We start from the raw sequence: 16,948 nt of genomic DNA on the forward strand, positions 1-16,948 counted from the left end.
GATTCTCTATCAGCCCAGAACTAAAACAATTTCCGAGACCAACTCTTCAGACAGGGATTGGACTGGACTGTGGGACATAAAGTGATACTCGTGAGGAGTGTGCCTCTTAGCTCAAGTAGATACAAGAGACTAAACGGCCAGCTTCTGTCCGGAGGTGAGATGGGACGGCAAAGAGGGTTAGGAGCTGGTTGAACGGACGGACATGGGGAATCAAGGGTGGAAAGCAGGAGTGTGCTGTCACAGTATAGGGAGAGCAATTAGGGTCACATAACAATGTATGTATAAGTTTTTGTATGGGAGACTAACTTGAAATGTAAACTTCATTTAAACTACAACAACTAAAAAGAAAATATAGTTCTCATGAGGACAGTTTAGTCAGAAATCAACCAGATTAACTGATTCAGCCCTCAACCATAAAAATAAAGTCCAGGGTTAGAGTGGAATGTAGGTGACAGGGATGCCAACTACAAGCCAAGCTTCCCAGAAGTCACAGAGCTACTTTGTTCGGACCCATTAGCTCTGCAGGAAGGGACCTGGATACGTGCAGGAGAGCTGCCAGCCTCCTCTCTTGGAAGGACCTGCCTCTTGGCCAAACTCAACAACAAAACTGTTCCCAGGTGAAATCTTGTCCAGATGGGAGAACTCTCAGGAAGGTGAAGGAGTTGAGGTAAAGGCCCGCAGACAGGTGTGCTGACAGCAGTTAAACACATCAGCACTGGGAAGAGATGTCCTTTGGCAGCCATATTTAAAGAACAACCCCAAACAGATCCCAGAGGTATCAGGTCTTTATCCAAACTCTTTGGGGAATGTAAAGGCATGGAATAATGCACCTTCTCCATTAGCAAATGTTAAAAAACCACACACAGACTACTCATTCATTCACATCTACTATGGACCAGGCACCGAAGATAAAGCCATGACAAGAGAGCCATGGTCCCTAATATAATAAACAAAAATACTCTTGAATATCTGTCCTCTTATGGAAATCAGAAGGTAATGAATCAGCTAGCATAAAAATACAAACGAACAAAAAAAATCCTAATTACTCCAATGTTCACTGCAGCATTATTCACAATAGCCAAAAGGTGGAAACAGCTCAAGTGCCCATCAGCAGATTAATGGATAAACAAAATGTGGTATATACACACAATGGAATATTATTCAGCCCTAAAGAGAAATGAAGTACTGATCTATGCTCTGACATGGGTGAACCTTGAAAACATTATAGTAAGTGACGTAAGCCAAGGACAAATGTTGTATGATCTCACTTTTATAAAATATCTAGAATAGACGAATGCAAAGAGACAAAAGTAAATTAGTAGTTACCATGAATGGAGGGGAGAATGGGGAGTTACTGCCTAATGGGTACTGAGTTTCTGTTTGGGGCGATGAGAAAGTTTTGAAAACAAATAGTGGTTATGGCTGCACAACACTGTCAGTGTGATTAATGTCACTGGATTGTACACTTGAAAATGGTTAAAATGGCAAATTTTACGTTGGGTATATTTCACCACAATTAAAAATGCAAAAATCTAAGGGAAGAAAAAAAAACTAATTATTCACCCACCTGCCATCTGCCCTAATAAACCTTCAGTGGAGTGACTGAGGGCTGCGGCAGTAACAACAGCAGATAGAAACCAGATCCTAAGCAACACGGAGCTGCATACAACCCCAATGCCCAGTTCCATCTTAGAAACTTTAGGTCTCAAGGCAGCCAGCAGGCAATGGTGAGGTGCCCAATTCTCCTCGCCTGGGACCTCAGTAGCATCACCTGCTTGCCCCTCTCCCTCACCAAGGTTAACACTGAGTTTGTCTGTCCAAGTGAGAGAGCCCTCAGTCCTGCTGCTGAAAGAGACAAAATGGGGAATGGACAGGTCTAGGGAATCACCACAATGGGCTCTAGCATACCAGCAATCATGAAGATGCTACAGGACCAGGCAACATTTTGTCGTGTTATACAGAAGGTCACCAGGAGTTGGGGCAACTTGATGGCAACTAACAATAACAACAAAGGGAGCCACAACTTCTGAAATCAGTATGCTGGCCCACACATAGGACAGAGGAGGGGGCAACCTCTGCACAGTCACAAGAACAGAAAGCTCAGTCTTTACAGGAATTTTTATACAGTAAAAGGGTTCACATAATGACAGCTGTAAAAGTTAGATAGCCAGGGCTCCAATCCTGGCTCTAACATTTACTTACTGACACTGGACAAGTTTCCTAACTCCTCTAAGACCCAATTTTCTCAACCCTAAATTCTGGAGATACATGTATATATTCGTGTTAAGAAAGGATGCTTTGAATTAAAATCCTAGCTCTGCCACTTGCTAGCAACCTCGGACAAGATACTTAATCTCTCAGAGCCTCAATTTCCTCATCTGTTAAATGGGGCTAATAAGAGTACTTACTTATAAGGGATTGGAGTCCCTGGGTGGTGCAGACAGTTAATGAGCTTGGCTGTTGGAGCTTCGAGTCTACCCAGAAGCACCTCAAAAGAAAGGCCTGGTGATCTACTTCTGAAAAATCAGCCACTGAGAACCCTACGGAGCATAGTTCTACTCTGACACACATGGAGTTACCATGAATTGGAATCGACTCAACAGTAAACCAGAAAAACCAAACCCATTGCCGTGGAGATGATTCTGACTCACAGCCATCCTATAGGACAGAGTAGAATGGCCCCATAGGGTTTCCAAGGCTGTACTCTTTCCAGAAGCAGACTGCCACATCTTTCTACTACAGAATAGCTGGTGGGTCTGAACTAAACTTTTGGTTACCGGCTGAGCGCTTAACCACTGCACCACCACTTGACTCGACAGTAGCTAGTTTTACAAGGGATTAATGCATACCGAGATTTTAGCCCAGTGCCTGGCACATAGTAAGCACTCAATAAAAATTAACTCTTATCATCATCATTATCACGTTACCATGTAGCTATGACACTTTAAGCTTCAGAAAGGTTCAGAGCAAGAAGAGAAGCTGCCAAGCCAATTTGCAGAACTCCTAGAGCTGCCTAGTCCCACCTAGCACTGACTGCCACCCACAGAATCACGGCCAGATGTCTGCATCGTGGCTCCATTGTCATCCCTCAGCCCAGACCAGGGGCCAAGAAAGCCAGTTGCTGGAAACACAAGCCCCACCCTACCCCTTCTTGGTGGCCAGTGCTCAGTCTGCCCACTTTGAGCTCGCCTGATGCTAACTCAGTTTCCAGGGAGATGCTGGGGCAAGAAGTGCCAGCTCCACTTCCCATACCACTTCCTCTTTCCCCAAATCTGTGGGACCTCACTGTTCTCCTACCACGTGACAGCATTGTGTCATAGCAGCCCGTGTATACAAACAAGCCAGACTATTTAAATGTCCTTGTGAGAAAGATGCTGCCTGCTCTAATTTACATATTTATGCAGACCACAACTCCTTTCTTGATCTAGCCAGAAAGGTTTTCTTTTTCTTCTTCCTCAGCTCTTCATGCAGAGCTGGAGGACCATTTGGAAAGTTAAATCTTTGCTGTAATAGAAAGATGTAAGAGTCATTAAGTCCCTACAGATGTGGGGAAATAGAATGACTAAATAACTTATGGCATATGTTCACGCTTATGATTACATCACAAATGTCATGCATTGCTGGCCACTAAATGCTAGATTATCTCAAAGGCTACTCACAAATTTTCCCTCCTGCCAAACAATACAATATTTTTTCTGTCTTGGAGTGCTAAGATACCCTCCATGCTTTTCATCTTCAGAATCAGATCCCAGTTGAATAACAAAGCAATTCCATGTGGGCAGGGGGAAATGACCCAAAATGACAAACTGATCCCTTCCAGGACTAGTTTCCACTCATGTGAAATACGGATTAGGTCACAAATAAGATTATATGCATAACCAAGTCCTACAAGCACGCTGATTAAAGTTAAGGAAGGAATCCAGTAACTTCTCAAGTTGAGAAGTAAGGCTCCCTAAAGGCCTAACAACCTGTTCCAAATCACAGCTGAAACCAAGTTGAAGGGGCATCTGTTTCTACAGAAAGCGTTTGGCATTGAAGAGAAGAAATACAGATTAGAACAGATAAACATTGGTGTTGGTGGAGAAGCAAGTGGGGTGGAGGGAAACCAGGAAAATTAGAATCACCTACCTGCTAATAAACCCTGTAGCTCAATAAATACCATCAGAAGAAAAAAGAAAGGAAGGAAGGAGGGAAGGAGAAAAGGAAGGGAGGCAGGGAGAAAGGAAAATAAATGGGGAATTCTTTTTTTCCTAGCAGGAGCTGACACAACTTTAGTGAACAAAACACTGCTACATGTGAGATGAATATTCAGTCACTATTTGTATAACGACTTAATATTGGACTGTCTGCAAGAGGAGAGGCATTGAGCATCCCACTTGGAGTCTGGTAACAAGACCATACATTAGAATTAAATAGTCAATGCAAAACTGAAGAATAATTGTCTAAGATCATTTTACAAGTGGACATGACAAGTTTTCCTTTGATCTCAAAAGCACTTTTAATGCAAGTTATAGTAATATATGTTGTTGTTATTGTGTGCTGAGTTGATTCCGACTCCTAGCAACCCTTCAGGACAGAGAAGAACTGCTCCATAGAATTTCCTAGGCTGCAATCTGTCTGAGAGCAGATCACCAGGTCTTTTCTCCAGCAGAGGGGCTTGTGGGTTCAAACCACTGACCTGTGAGCACTTAACCACTGTGCCACCAGGGCTCCTTATAGTAATACACAGCATCTACTTATTTTCTAGTCCAGGTATCCTAAGTTAATAAGGTGAGATAATAGAATAAGATCATTGAGGAAATGAATTATACTTTTATACTAGAAATTTAGTGTAAAAATATTTTCTTTCAAACTCAGCCCTAGTTGTTATTAACAACAATAGCAATAACAGTAGTATTAATAACAATAGTGGTGATGGTGGTGGTAATAGTAGTAGTAATGGTAGTAAGGTAGTAGCAGTGGTACTATTAATGGTAATAATAATTACTAACCACCATTTATGCAGCACTTACTGAGTATTATGCACTATTCTAAGCATTATAAATATATTAACTTCTTTAATCCTCACAGCACTCTTATAAGGTAGATGAACTATTATTTGTACCTCCATTTCACGGATATTTTCAACAATATCTCTTGTTATTTTTGTTGTTGTTAATAACAACTAGAGCTATCTTTGAAAGAAAAATATTTTGAGTCATAAGGAGACAAGGAGAGGAAAAGCAGCCTGCCCAAGGTCATACAGCTGGATAGCAACAGACCCAGGATTCAAACCCAGAGAGTCCATCTCCAAAGTCTGACCTCTTAACATCCATCATTGCAAAGAATGGGAATTCCAGGACACTTAGCTGTGCTCATGAGAAACCTGTACATATATCAAGAGGCAGTCGTTCGAACAGAACAAGGAAATACTGCGTGGTTTAAAGTCAGGAAAGGTATGTGTCAGGGTTGTATCTTTTCACCACACTTATTCAGTCTGTATGCTGAGCAAATAATCTGAGAAGCTGGCCTGTATCAAGAAGAATGCAGCATCAGGATTGGAGGAAGACTTATTAACAACCTGTGATATGCAGATGATACAACCGTGCTTGCTGAAAGTGAAGAAGACTTGAAGCACTTACTGATAAAGATCAAAGACTACAGCCTTCAGTATGGATTATACCTCAACAGAAAGAAAACAAAAATCGTCACAACTGGACCAATAAGCAACATCATGATAAACAGAGAAAAGACTGAAGTTGTCAAGGATTTAATTTTACTTGGATCCACAATCAACACCCTTGGAAGCAGCAGTCAAGAAATCAAAAGACGCACTGCATTGGGCAAATCTGCTGCAAAAGACCTCTTTAAAGTGTTCTAAAGCAAAGATGTCACCTTGAGGACTAAGTCGCGCCTGACCCAAGCCATGGTATTTTTGATCACGTGATATGCATGCGAAAGCTGGACAATGAATAAGGAAGACCGAAGAAGAATTAACACCTTTGAATCGTGGTTTGGTGAAGAATATTGAATATACCATGGACTGCCAAAAGACCCAACAAATCTGTCTTGGAAGGAGTACAACCAGAATGCTCCTTAGAAGCAAGGATGGCGAGACTACATCTCACATACTTTGGACATGTTATCAGGAGGGATCAGTCTCTGGAGAAGGACATCATGCTTGGTAAAGTAGAAGGTCAGCGTAAAAGAGGAAGACCCTCAATGAGATGGACTGACACAGTGGCTGCAACAAGGGGCTCAAAGCCTAACAATGATCATGAGGATCGCACAGGACCAGGCAGGGTTTTGTTCTGTTGTACAGAGGGTCGCTATGAGTTGGAACCAACTCAATGGCACCTAACAACAACAACATACTTTAAAAAAAAAAAAAAAAAAAAAGTTGCCATCAAATCGATTCCACCTCATAGCAACCCTATAGGACAGAGTGGAACTGCCCCACAGGATTTCCAAGGAGTGGCTGGTGGATTTGAACTGCTGACCTTTTGGTTAGCAGCTGAGCTGTTAATCACCACTCCACAGCACCAAAGCAATGAGTCTGGTTTTGTTTTTGTTTTTGTTTTTTGGTTTATACTTACCCCCCTTGCTTAGGAAGGTCTTCTAGAAAACGAATATGGAAGGAAGTTAGTCACTCCCACACCTGCTCGTAGTCAGTTAATTCTTGGAGTTTGCTATTTACTTTAGGAGTCTCCCCAAACCCACATTAAGACATGCAGCCTGCTCCTACAGCTATAAAAAGTCACTGGAAGTGTTATCAAGCAACACAATCTGTTCCACATGTCAGTGACCATAGCAAGCCTAACTCCACTGGGGCTTTCACCTTTGCCAGCTATGGCAGAAGCTGGGGGTAGGGTGGGGTGAGAGCTTCGTTCCCAGGCCACATTTCCTGCCCAGTAACACAGTCCTCAAATAACCAAGGCTACAGGCTGAGAAATTCCTCACTAACAAGTTATCTCTCCCGAAGCTTGTTCTTTGAGCCCTTATTAAGAATGAACATTTTCTCGCCAATCCACAACTCCAGGAAGGCCAAGGACTGAAGAGGGACTAGCAGCAAAGTTTGTTTATTAACCTGCTGCACCCAAAGGAACATTTTTCTGAAAGGATGAAATTCCTGACTACACAAAACGAAGAAGAAGAAAAAAAAGGCTTTGGGAAATTTAATCACCAACCGAACAAAAGTGGAAAACAAAGCCCTACCAATGAGGATGTTGCCGAAAGGCAATGCGGCCCCAAAAGGAGATGCAATTGTCTCGAGATAACATTCCCCGCGGGAATTTAGCTCGCACTAAGTACTACCTTATTGCTATATTAGCCTAGGAATCTTTGTTCACAGGGCAACTGCGCGCAAAACCATCTGTCACAGCTCCTGAGTTCCCCTGGTTTGCAGACGCAGCATTTACATTTCAAGAGGAATCTCCGGGAAGGAAGGGGTGGCGGTCTTTATTCTTCCCTGGAGCAAGTATCTTTTTATATAGCCTGGGAGGGGAGGCTCTCCTTTCCGAGAAACCGAACTCTGCAATTGAAATGGGATAGGCCGCTTTAATAATGCACTTGCAGCGAGTCACGGCTGCCTAGTCCTAAAGCCACGCTCGCCTCATTACGATTTTCACATTTTTTAATTGGTAGAAATGGTAACGTATAAAGAATAATACCCAACTGACTACAGGGCCTAATCGGGTGCTACTTTCTTAAGGAATCTCTTCCATTTTTTTTTTTAAACCTGTGGAAGCAGGACAAATCTCCTATTTGTACTGCATAATATTTAACCTGAAATATTGTTGTTATTGTTGTTGTTAGATGCCTGAAATATACCACCACTTAAAAGCAGACTACAAACTTCTGGGCTGAAGGAAATGTTTTATATCTTGATCTGGGTGCGGGCTACGGTAGGATACACATATGTCAAAATTGGAGGTGTACACTCAAGATTTGTGCACTTTCTTGTATGTAACACATCAGAATACATTTTTTTCAAGCAAGCTGTGCCAAGGTTACTCATAACTAAGAACATTTGGAATAAATCACTTGCTATCAAGAATATGAAGATTGCTCTGCTGGTTTATTCTCCCCTCCCACAACCCCACCTCCAAAATCTACCCTGAGAATTCTTAAGTTACCAAATCTGAAAAATACACTTATCCCACTCTTCACGAAACCAGTGACCACAAATGTCTCCCGTGTACCCTGTGAGTTCAAGTATGCAGCGCAGAGAGAGCACCTGTCACACCCCAAACTGTGCCAGCCACATATCAAAAATAAAGAGCAAGGTCTTTCTCATCTGGTCATGAGCTATCAAATTATGAGAGACAGGCTTGGGGCTTTTAGCAATAAAGCCTCGAGTTAATACTTTTGTTTCTTTAGCCCTATTTTTAAATAGATGTTTCCAAGCTCTGAGTAACACCCTGCTTGCAGGAAGCTGGTTAACCCTGTAGGGTGCAGGCCTCTGGCCCAGCATTAAGGGTGATTTCCTCGGGCTGCTCAGCAGGTTTAAATCTGTAGCATCCTCGCGCCGTTAGTGAGATCTGTGGTGCCACAGGGGGATGTCACTAAGTGACAGTCTGAGTACTAAAAGGCTTCCTCAATACTCGGTCAGGGCTTTGCCGTGCATTTCCTCCTTTGAACTCACAAGCAAGGAGAGTCTGCCTGTCACTGGGAGAAGGGGTCAAATTCACCTTCCACTAAGACTCAACAAAGGTCGCCCAGCGAAGCAGAGGTTCCTTGCACCGTAATAGAGGATCACCTTTCGCCCCCACGCCCTCCAAGCGTCCTAACCCCCGCAGACACGTCATGTCGGGACTGCAGGGCCAGCAAGTTGCTTGTACAGATAGGCATCGTGAATCAGGATCACCCAGCCAGAGCTTCCTGGACTGAGCCGAGAGCTCCAGTGATTTCCCTGGCCTGCCACCGAGTCATTTAAGAAATGAAATATGTCAGAGGGGCCGGGTACCACGGAGCCCACCCCGCCGCCTCCGGGATGGAGGAAGGACTGTCAATGGCTGGGCAGCGTCTATGCGGATCGCGCGATTGCAGGTGGGTCTTGCAAGCTCCCCCAGCCGTGTGCTGTGCCAGCCACACACCTGACTTGGTGCCAGGAATACGGCAAGAGGCTCCGGTGGATATGCGCTTCCGTGGAGACTCTGCCAACTCTGCTCCGGAAGAGTGGGGAGGGGGGCCAAGAGGTGGAATGTGGGACCGGGAGGACATCCCAAAATGCGGCGCCGGCAAGGACTCTGCGCCTCTGTTCTCACTGCGCTTCCTTTGGCAGCTCCTGGAAGCCACTGGAGCTGAGATTTGCACAGTCGGCGGGCAGGAGAGACGGAGGTGCAGGGAACCGCTTCCTGTCCTCATGCGCACTGCTAGACTGCAACACCCCCCCATTTGCGCCCACCTTCGACAGGGACTCCAATGCCAAACTGTCAGGGGACTGCAGCTCGCCCGAGGCCCTGGCGGGTGACCCCGAGCAACTGGCAAAAGAAACTGGGGGGAGGCGCGGCTGGACCTTCAGTCCGAGCGTGCGCGGGTCGGTGGGTCGGGGTGCCCCTGGAAGGCCGCCCGCCAGGCGCGGTCACCTACCTCGATCCACTTCTGTGCCTCGGAGAAGGCAGGCTCAGGGGGCGGCTCGGGCTGCAAGGGCTGAAGAGCTTCCAGACCGAGGGCGGGACAAGCCATTTGCGAATCCCCGAGTCCGCTCAAGCGCTGGGCCACCGGGATGAGGACAGCCGCCGCCGCTGCCGCCGCAGGAGCGCGCTCCCCGCCCCTTCCCGCCCGGCCGCTTTCCCCTCCCCTGGCCGCCCCTCCCCCGCCCAGCGCAGGTCCGCGAGGAGAGCCGCGCGCAATGCTGGAGGGCGTCGCAGCAGCTGTTCTCAGCGTAGCCTGGGCTCGGCCGCGCAGTGCGTCCCCCCGCGGGAGCTAGCGGGGAGGCGCCGGGAGCTCCCTCTCCTCCCCACCTTCTCTGGCCGCTCCGCCTCCGAGGTGGGGAGCTCATCTACTGGCTAAAAATAACCAGGAGTGAGCGCTGGGTGTCTCACTCCCTGTCCACACCCGGCCCAGGAGAGGGACTCGGCCTGCCACCCCGCACGTTCCCGCTCCAGGCCGGCTACAAAAGGGCCGGTGTATCGGGCCGCATTTGGGAAGCGCGCGCCGAGAAGGGCGCGCACGTCCTGGGAGAGCAGGCGATATGGCCGCTGGCCGGGACGCGCAGGCAGCGGCCGAGCCGCACCTGCTGCTCCTCGCGGCCTAAGGAGTAGGGGCAAGAAGAGCAGCGCCAGGAAGCCATCTGATCTTCTGTAACGAAAAAGAAAGAAAGAAGAGAAAAACGTTTTATTTTTCCCTCTAAGCAAGCATCTGTGTTCCGGTCTGTTGGTTCATGCAACAAATTTTTATTGTGCAGCTACTATGCGCCAGGCACTGAGCTAGGCACTCCCAACCCGTAGATGAGAAAAGAAAAAGCAAAACATCGAAGCCCTTATCCTCAAGATATTTGCATTCTAGAGGGAGTGGGTGCCTGACCGACTTGTTAGGTGCCACGGAGTCTGTTCGGACTCATAGGACCCTATGTACGGACACTATGAACAACAAAACGAAACACTGCCAGGTCCTGTGCCATCCTCACAATGGCTATGTGTGCGTCCATTGTTGCAATCCATCTCATTGAGTGCCTTCCTCTTTTTTGCTGACCTGCTACTTTACCAAGCATAATGTCCTTCTCCCAGGACTGGTCCCTCCTGATAACATGTCCAAAATACGTAAGGGGAAGTCTGGCCATCCTCCCTTCTAAAGGAGCGTTCTGGCTGTACTTCTTCCAAGACGTATTTGTTCGTCCTTCTGGCAGTCAATGGTGTATTAAATATCCTTTGCCAACACCGTAATTCAAAGGCATCAATTCTTTGGTCTTCTTTATTCATTGTCCAGCTGCCACATGCACATGGAGGCAATTGAAAATACCATAGCTTGGGCAAGGCGCACCTTAGGCCTCAAGGTCTTTGCTTTTCAACACTTAAAAGAAATCTGCCGCAGGTTTGCTCAATGCAATATGTCATTTGATTTCTTGACTGCTCTTCCATGGATTGTGGTTCCAAGTAAAATGAAATCCTTGTCAACTTCAGTATTCTTTCCATTCATGGTGAAGTTGCTTATTGGTCCAGTTGTGAGAATTTTTGTTTTCTTTATATTGAGGGGTAATCCATACTGAAGGCCATGGTCTTTGATCTTCATCAGTAAGTGCTTCATCTTCTTCACTTACAGCAAGCAAGGTTGTGTCATTCGTATAGCTCAGGTTGTTAATGAGTCTTCCTCCAATTCTGATGCTGTGTTCTTCTTCACATAGTCTGGTTTATCAGATTATTTGCTCAGCATACAGATTGAATAAGTGTGGTGAAAGGACACAACCCTGACACATACCTTTCCTGACTTAAAACCACACAGTATCCCCTTGTTCTGCTTGAACGACTGCCTCTTGATCTATGTACAGGTTCCTCATGAGCACAGTTAAGTGCCCTGGAATTCCCATATTCCCGATATTAACCATAGTTTGTTATGAGCTACACAGTTGAATGCCTTTGCATAGTCAATAAGGCACAATTAAACATCTTCCTCATATTCTCTACTTTCACCCAAGAGCCATCTTACATCAGCAGTGATATCCCTGCTTCCACATCCTCTTCTGACTCTGGCTTGTATTTCTGGTAGTTCCCTGTCAATGTACTGCTGCAACCATTTTTAATTACTTCAGCAAAATTTTACTTGTGTGTGAGAGTAATGATATCATTTGAGAATTTCTGCATTCTGTGGGATCACCTTTCCTTGGAAGGGGCACAAGTATGTTGGCCAGGTGGCTGTCTTCCAAATTTCTTGGCATAGACAAATGAGTGCTTCCAGCATTGCATCTGTTTGTTGAAACATCTCAGTTGGTATTTCGTCAATTCCTGGAGTCTTGGTTTTCACCAATGCCTTCAGTGTAGCTTGGACTTCTTCCTTCAATACCATCCATTCTTGACTATATGCTATCTCCTAAACACATAAAACAAGAGGAAATAATTGAGGAGAGTGATAAATGTTAAGATAAAAGAGATGTGACCTGGGAAGAGAGTTATTATTGTTTTTAGATGCCATGGAGTGGATTTTGACTCATGGCGAGTTCATGTGTTACAGAGTAGAACTGCCACATGGGGTTTTCTAGGCTTTAGGAGAACAGATCGCCAGACCTTTCTCCCACTGAGCAAGTGGGTGGGTTTGAACTGACAACCTTTAGGTGAGAGCTTAACCTTTGCACCACCAGGGTTCCTATGGGAAGAGAGAGCACAGGCTATTTTCTGATTGCCTATCCACCCTTCTCCACCTGCTAGGCTGACCTGTATGTACTGGTTTCTTTAATGGGAGGGAATGGCAGGAGGAGAGATAAGTGGGGTGTTTTATACCTCCCATCCCTGCAAGAGTCTAGGGAGTTGGCTGCACCTCTCCTCTGAAGCTGCAGCTCTGGCTGGAGCCCTCTCCTACAGCTACTCTCCTTGGATTCCCTGAAGGTAACCCCTTTCTCCTCTTGCCCACGCAGGCCTAGCCTTGGTCAGGTTTCCCCTTTCTGACCTCCACCTCATAGAAATCAGCTTTGGGCTGATCCTGGTCATTATTCCTTCTGAAGTTAGACAGGTTCTGACGATATTACTACTCCTGCCATTTCACAGGGACAAAGAATTTGCCCTTTAGGAGCTAATAATTTCGTTGATGAAATGACATTTTTATTTTTAAAATAATGTCATTTATCCAACATAAAAATAATGTATGTTCATTAGAGAAAATTTGAAAAACATAATTAAGAAGACAAATCCTGAAGAAACCCCACAATTTAAAGATCATCACTATTTTGGGGGTATGAAGTAACATTTTGACTGGAAAAAATAACCATAAGACAAGCTACAATATGATAAATTCCAAGTGAGGGGTATAGATAATGTACTCAGTAAGTTTTGGAGTTTTTTCCTTTTTTTTTTTTTTTTTGTAGTAGCTTTATATAAGACATAATTCACATATCAGCCCTGTGGCGCAGTGGTTAAGAGCTACAATTGCTAACCAAAAGGTTGACAGTTCGAATCCACCAGCAGCTCCTTGGAAACCCTATAGGGCAGTTCTACTCTGTCAGAAAGGGTCACTATGAGTATCTGAATCACTCGAAGGCAATAGGGTTTTTTTTTGTTTGTTTTACAATCCACTTATCTAGAGTATAAAATTCAAAGATTTTAGTATATTCACAGAGAGGTGCAACCATTACCAGTATCTAATTCCAGAACATTTTCATTACCCCTAAAAGAAACCCCATACCCATTAGCAGTCACCCCCATCCTCCCATGCCCTTTGTCACTAGATGACCACTACTCTACTTTCTGTTTCTCTTGATTTGCCTGTTCTGAACATTTCATATAAATGGAATAATACAGTACGTGACCCTTTGTGACTGGCTTCTTTCACTTAGCATAATGTTTTCAAGGTTCATCCATGTTGTAGCATGTATTAGTACTTCTTTTATTTTTATGGCCAAATAATATTCCATTGTACAGATATACCACATTTGTTCGTCCATTCATTAGTTGATAGACATTTGGGTTGTTTCTACTTTTTGGCTAGTATGATTAATGGTACTATGAACATTCATTTCTCTTGGGTATCTGCCTAAGGCTGGAATTGCTGAGCCACATGATAACTCCATGTTTTTGAGTAACTCTCAAACTGTTTTCCAAAGTGGCTGCACCATTTTACATTCCCACCAGCAGTGCATAAGGGTACCAATAGCTTCATATTTTTACCAATGTTCGTTATCGCCCATGTTTTTTTATTATAGTCATCCTAGTGGGTGTAAAGTGGTACGTCACTGTGGTTTTAATTTGCATTTCCCTGATCACTAATGATGTTGAGCATCATTTCATATGCTTGTTGGCCATATGTATCTCTTATTTGGAGAAATATCTATTCAGATCCTTTGCCTGTTTTTTAAATTGGGTTTTTTATCATTGAGTTGTAGGAGTTCTTTATATATTCTAGACAAAGTCCCTTATAAGATAAGTGATTTGCAAATATTGTCTCCCAATCTGTGTGTTGACTTTTCACTTTTGTTGGTATCCTTTGAAGTAAAAAAGTTTTTAATTTTGATGAAGACCAGTTTACCAATTTTTTTTGCTTATGCTTTTGGTTTCGTATTTACAAAAACATTGCCTAATCCAAGGCCACAAAGATTTACGTCCATGTTTTCTTCTAAGAATTTTATGGTTTTAGCTCTTACATTTAGGTCTTTGATCCATTTATAGTCAATTTTTGTAAGATCATATGTTTTGAGGTAAGAGAAACGTAGTGTGTTACTCTAAGTCTTCCAAGAAGCAGACACCAGGATGGGATGAAACCTGCAAGGATTTTATTAGGGAAATGCCTATGAGAAAAAATGGGGGAGGGGAGACAGAAAATGCTGGGAAAGCAGTCATACCACAATTATAAGTCTGACCTACAGTGAAGAAAGACAGGAGGAAGGTTGTATGGAAGCATCCTAGGCTTGCTATTCAGTTCAAAGACGATTCAGCAAGGCCATTGGGAAGTCCTTGGTCCAAAGCCAGGCACCAGAGGGAAATCCAGGATTGGGCCTGCTTTAGTATCTCTGCCACACTCGGTCAGCAGCTGGGAGCAGCCCAGTCGGAAGCATGGCCTCAGGGTAAACATAGTGATAGATTTCCAGAGCACAACTGGGGCCCTTGGTCAGGTAAGCTCCCTGGAGTTAGAAGTCTGAAAGATCCCCTCACTTAGGTTTGAATCCAGCCCTATCACTCATTATGTGACATGAGTAAAAATGTCATTTAACCTTTCTGAGTTTCAGTTTCCTTGCCTGTAAAAATTGTATAATAAGCCTACCTTTTTTTATAATATTAATAAAGCACCTATTCCTTGCCTGACACTTAGAAGTCAGTGGCTATTAATAATAATAACTTTGGGAAAGAACTAATGTAAATTTCATTTTGTATAATACTTTGAAGATTTATGGTTGGATGCAAATAAGTGCGTACCAAAATTCTCATCCTCCAATATCTGACTTAAACATCACGTTTCTGGGGAAGACTTCCTTTGCCATCAAGTCAAAATTAGTCACTCTTTCCTCTATGTTCCCATAACACAGTGATTCTCAGCATAAGGAAGTGGGTATAAGAATCTTTAGGGAGAGGAAAGTTTTGAAAAATACTCAGAATTCTTCATTGCTTTGTGTTTTTTAAGCAATTAAAAAATGAATACCAGTGTTGATTTCTTAGACTATGATAAACTAAATAATTTTCCTCTGGAAAAACTCCTATAAATGCCACAAAAATATAAAAATTATTCTTTACACGCATAGCTGAGCTCAGAGGAAATTAACAGAAATCCCTAGAAATCAAAATGAAGTAGAAACATAAGACCAGAGTAGTAAACCGTGAATTGACCTATAACTACCCTGTGGAGAGGCATTGTGAAAGGTGGCTGCTAGCTAGGGGCTGGGTTTTTTTGTTTGTTTGTTTGTTTGTTTGGATATTTTATTGCATTTTTGGTGAAAGCTTGCACAACAAATTAGGTTCTCATTTAACAATTTCTATATGCATTGTTCAGTGACACTGGTTACATTTTTCACAATATATCAGCATTCTCATTATTTCTATTCTGGTTGTTCTGTTTCCCTTAATGTAGCTTCCCTGTCCCCCCCTTACCTTCTCATGTTTGGTGTAGGGAAAATGTTTACTATTTGGTTTCATTTGGATGATTCATTAGAGGAGCAGAGTATTCATGAGCAACATTATTTATTTTATGGGCCAATCTGTCTTTTGGCTGAAAGGTGACTTCTGGGGGTTGTGTGAGTTCCAAGTTTAAAGGGTATCCCAGGGCAATAATCTCAGAGGTTCATCTAGTTTCTCTGGTCCAGTAAGTCTGCCTTTCTTTTTTTTTTAATTGTGCTTTAAGTGAAAGTTTACAATTCAAGTTAGTTTCTCATACAAAAATTTATACACACATTGTTATGTGACCCTAGTTGCTCTCCCTATACTGTGACAGCACACGCCTCTTTTCCACCCCGAATTTCCTGTGTCCATTCAACCAGCTCCTGACCCTCTCTGCCTTCTCATCTTCCCTCTAGAGAGGAACTGCCAACTTAGTCTCATGTATCTACCTCCGGACACAAGCTGTAGGGGCTAGGATTTTGAGGACAGCCTGTGCCATGTGAGAAATTGGAACTTAGCACCACCACCACTACCACCACCCCTCCCCCAACACACACACGACCTTTGAAGGGCTGATCCCATAGAGAAAGAATAGACAATACGTATACAAATATATATATATAGATTGCATCCTAACGACAGAGACAGTAAGGAGACTTCCTTGTTTTGACCTCAGCTCTCGGAGGGGTTGGGGTGAACCTCCCTTGAGAACATGTAAATCTAGACCTAATCCTTGCACAGGTTTATGAACAAAATATACGTGGTCATGGGCCCTGTAAGCTAAGAAATTAACTTAGAATTTGTTCTAGGACCTCTTCAGCACCTGGAAGAAGCAAATGTAAAATTTCTTTGGAAGGCATGTTCTCAATCCTAGTTCACAGCATTCCCACAGGTAAACTCTGCTGAAGATGAGCTTACATTCTAAAAGTAAAACATGCATGCAAAAACAATGCAACCCAAACAAAATTCAAGAGACAAAAAAAAAAAAAAAAATTAGGGGGACTTCCGGCAAAATGGTGCTGTAGGCAGAAGCACCACGCTGTCCCTCCACAGCAAAGATCCAAAAAACTAAGCCGAACAGAGAAAACAACAATCCTGAAACCCTAAAACATCAAATGAAGAGATAAAGAACTCAGCCAAGCACCAAATGGACTGAGAAAACTGACAGAGAACAGAGAGCGAGGAGAGATTCATGCAGAGGTCCCCTACCAGCTAATGCAGCATGGATCCACCATCTT

General features: G+C 43.8%; 1 protein-coding gene across 1 annotated transcript in view; it reads right to left on the reverse strand.

Annotated features, from left to right (window-relative positions):
- LIMCH1 (LIM and calponin homology domains 1) overlaps positions 1-9,889 on the reverse strand; it is a 455,814-nt gene extending 445,925 nt beyond the window's left edge. The window contains exon 1 of the mRNA XM_023738915.1: positions 9,571-9,889. The gene's annotated coding sequence lies outside the window, so the exon portion shown is untranslated. The remainder of the gene's footprint in view (positions 1-9,570) is intronic.
- Positions 9,890-16,948: the final 7,059 nt, after the last annotated feature.

Source organism: Trichechus manatus, unplaced genomic scaffold (genome assembly GCF_000243295.1).
Source record: "Trichechus manatus latirostris isolate Lorelei unplaced genomic scaffold, TriManLat1.0 scaffold00126, whole genome shotgun sequence".
Lineage (NCBI taxonomy): Eukaryota > Metazoa > Chordata > Mammalia > Sirenia > Trichechidae > Trichechus > Trichechus manatus.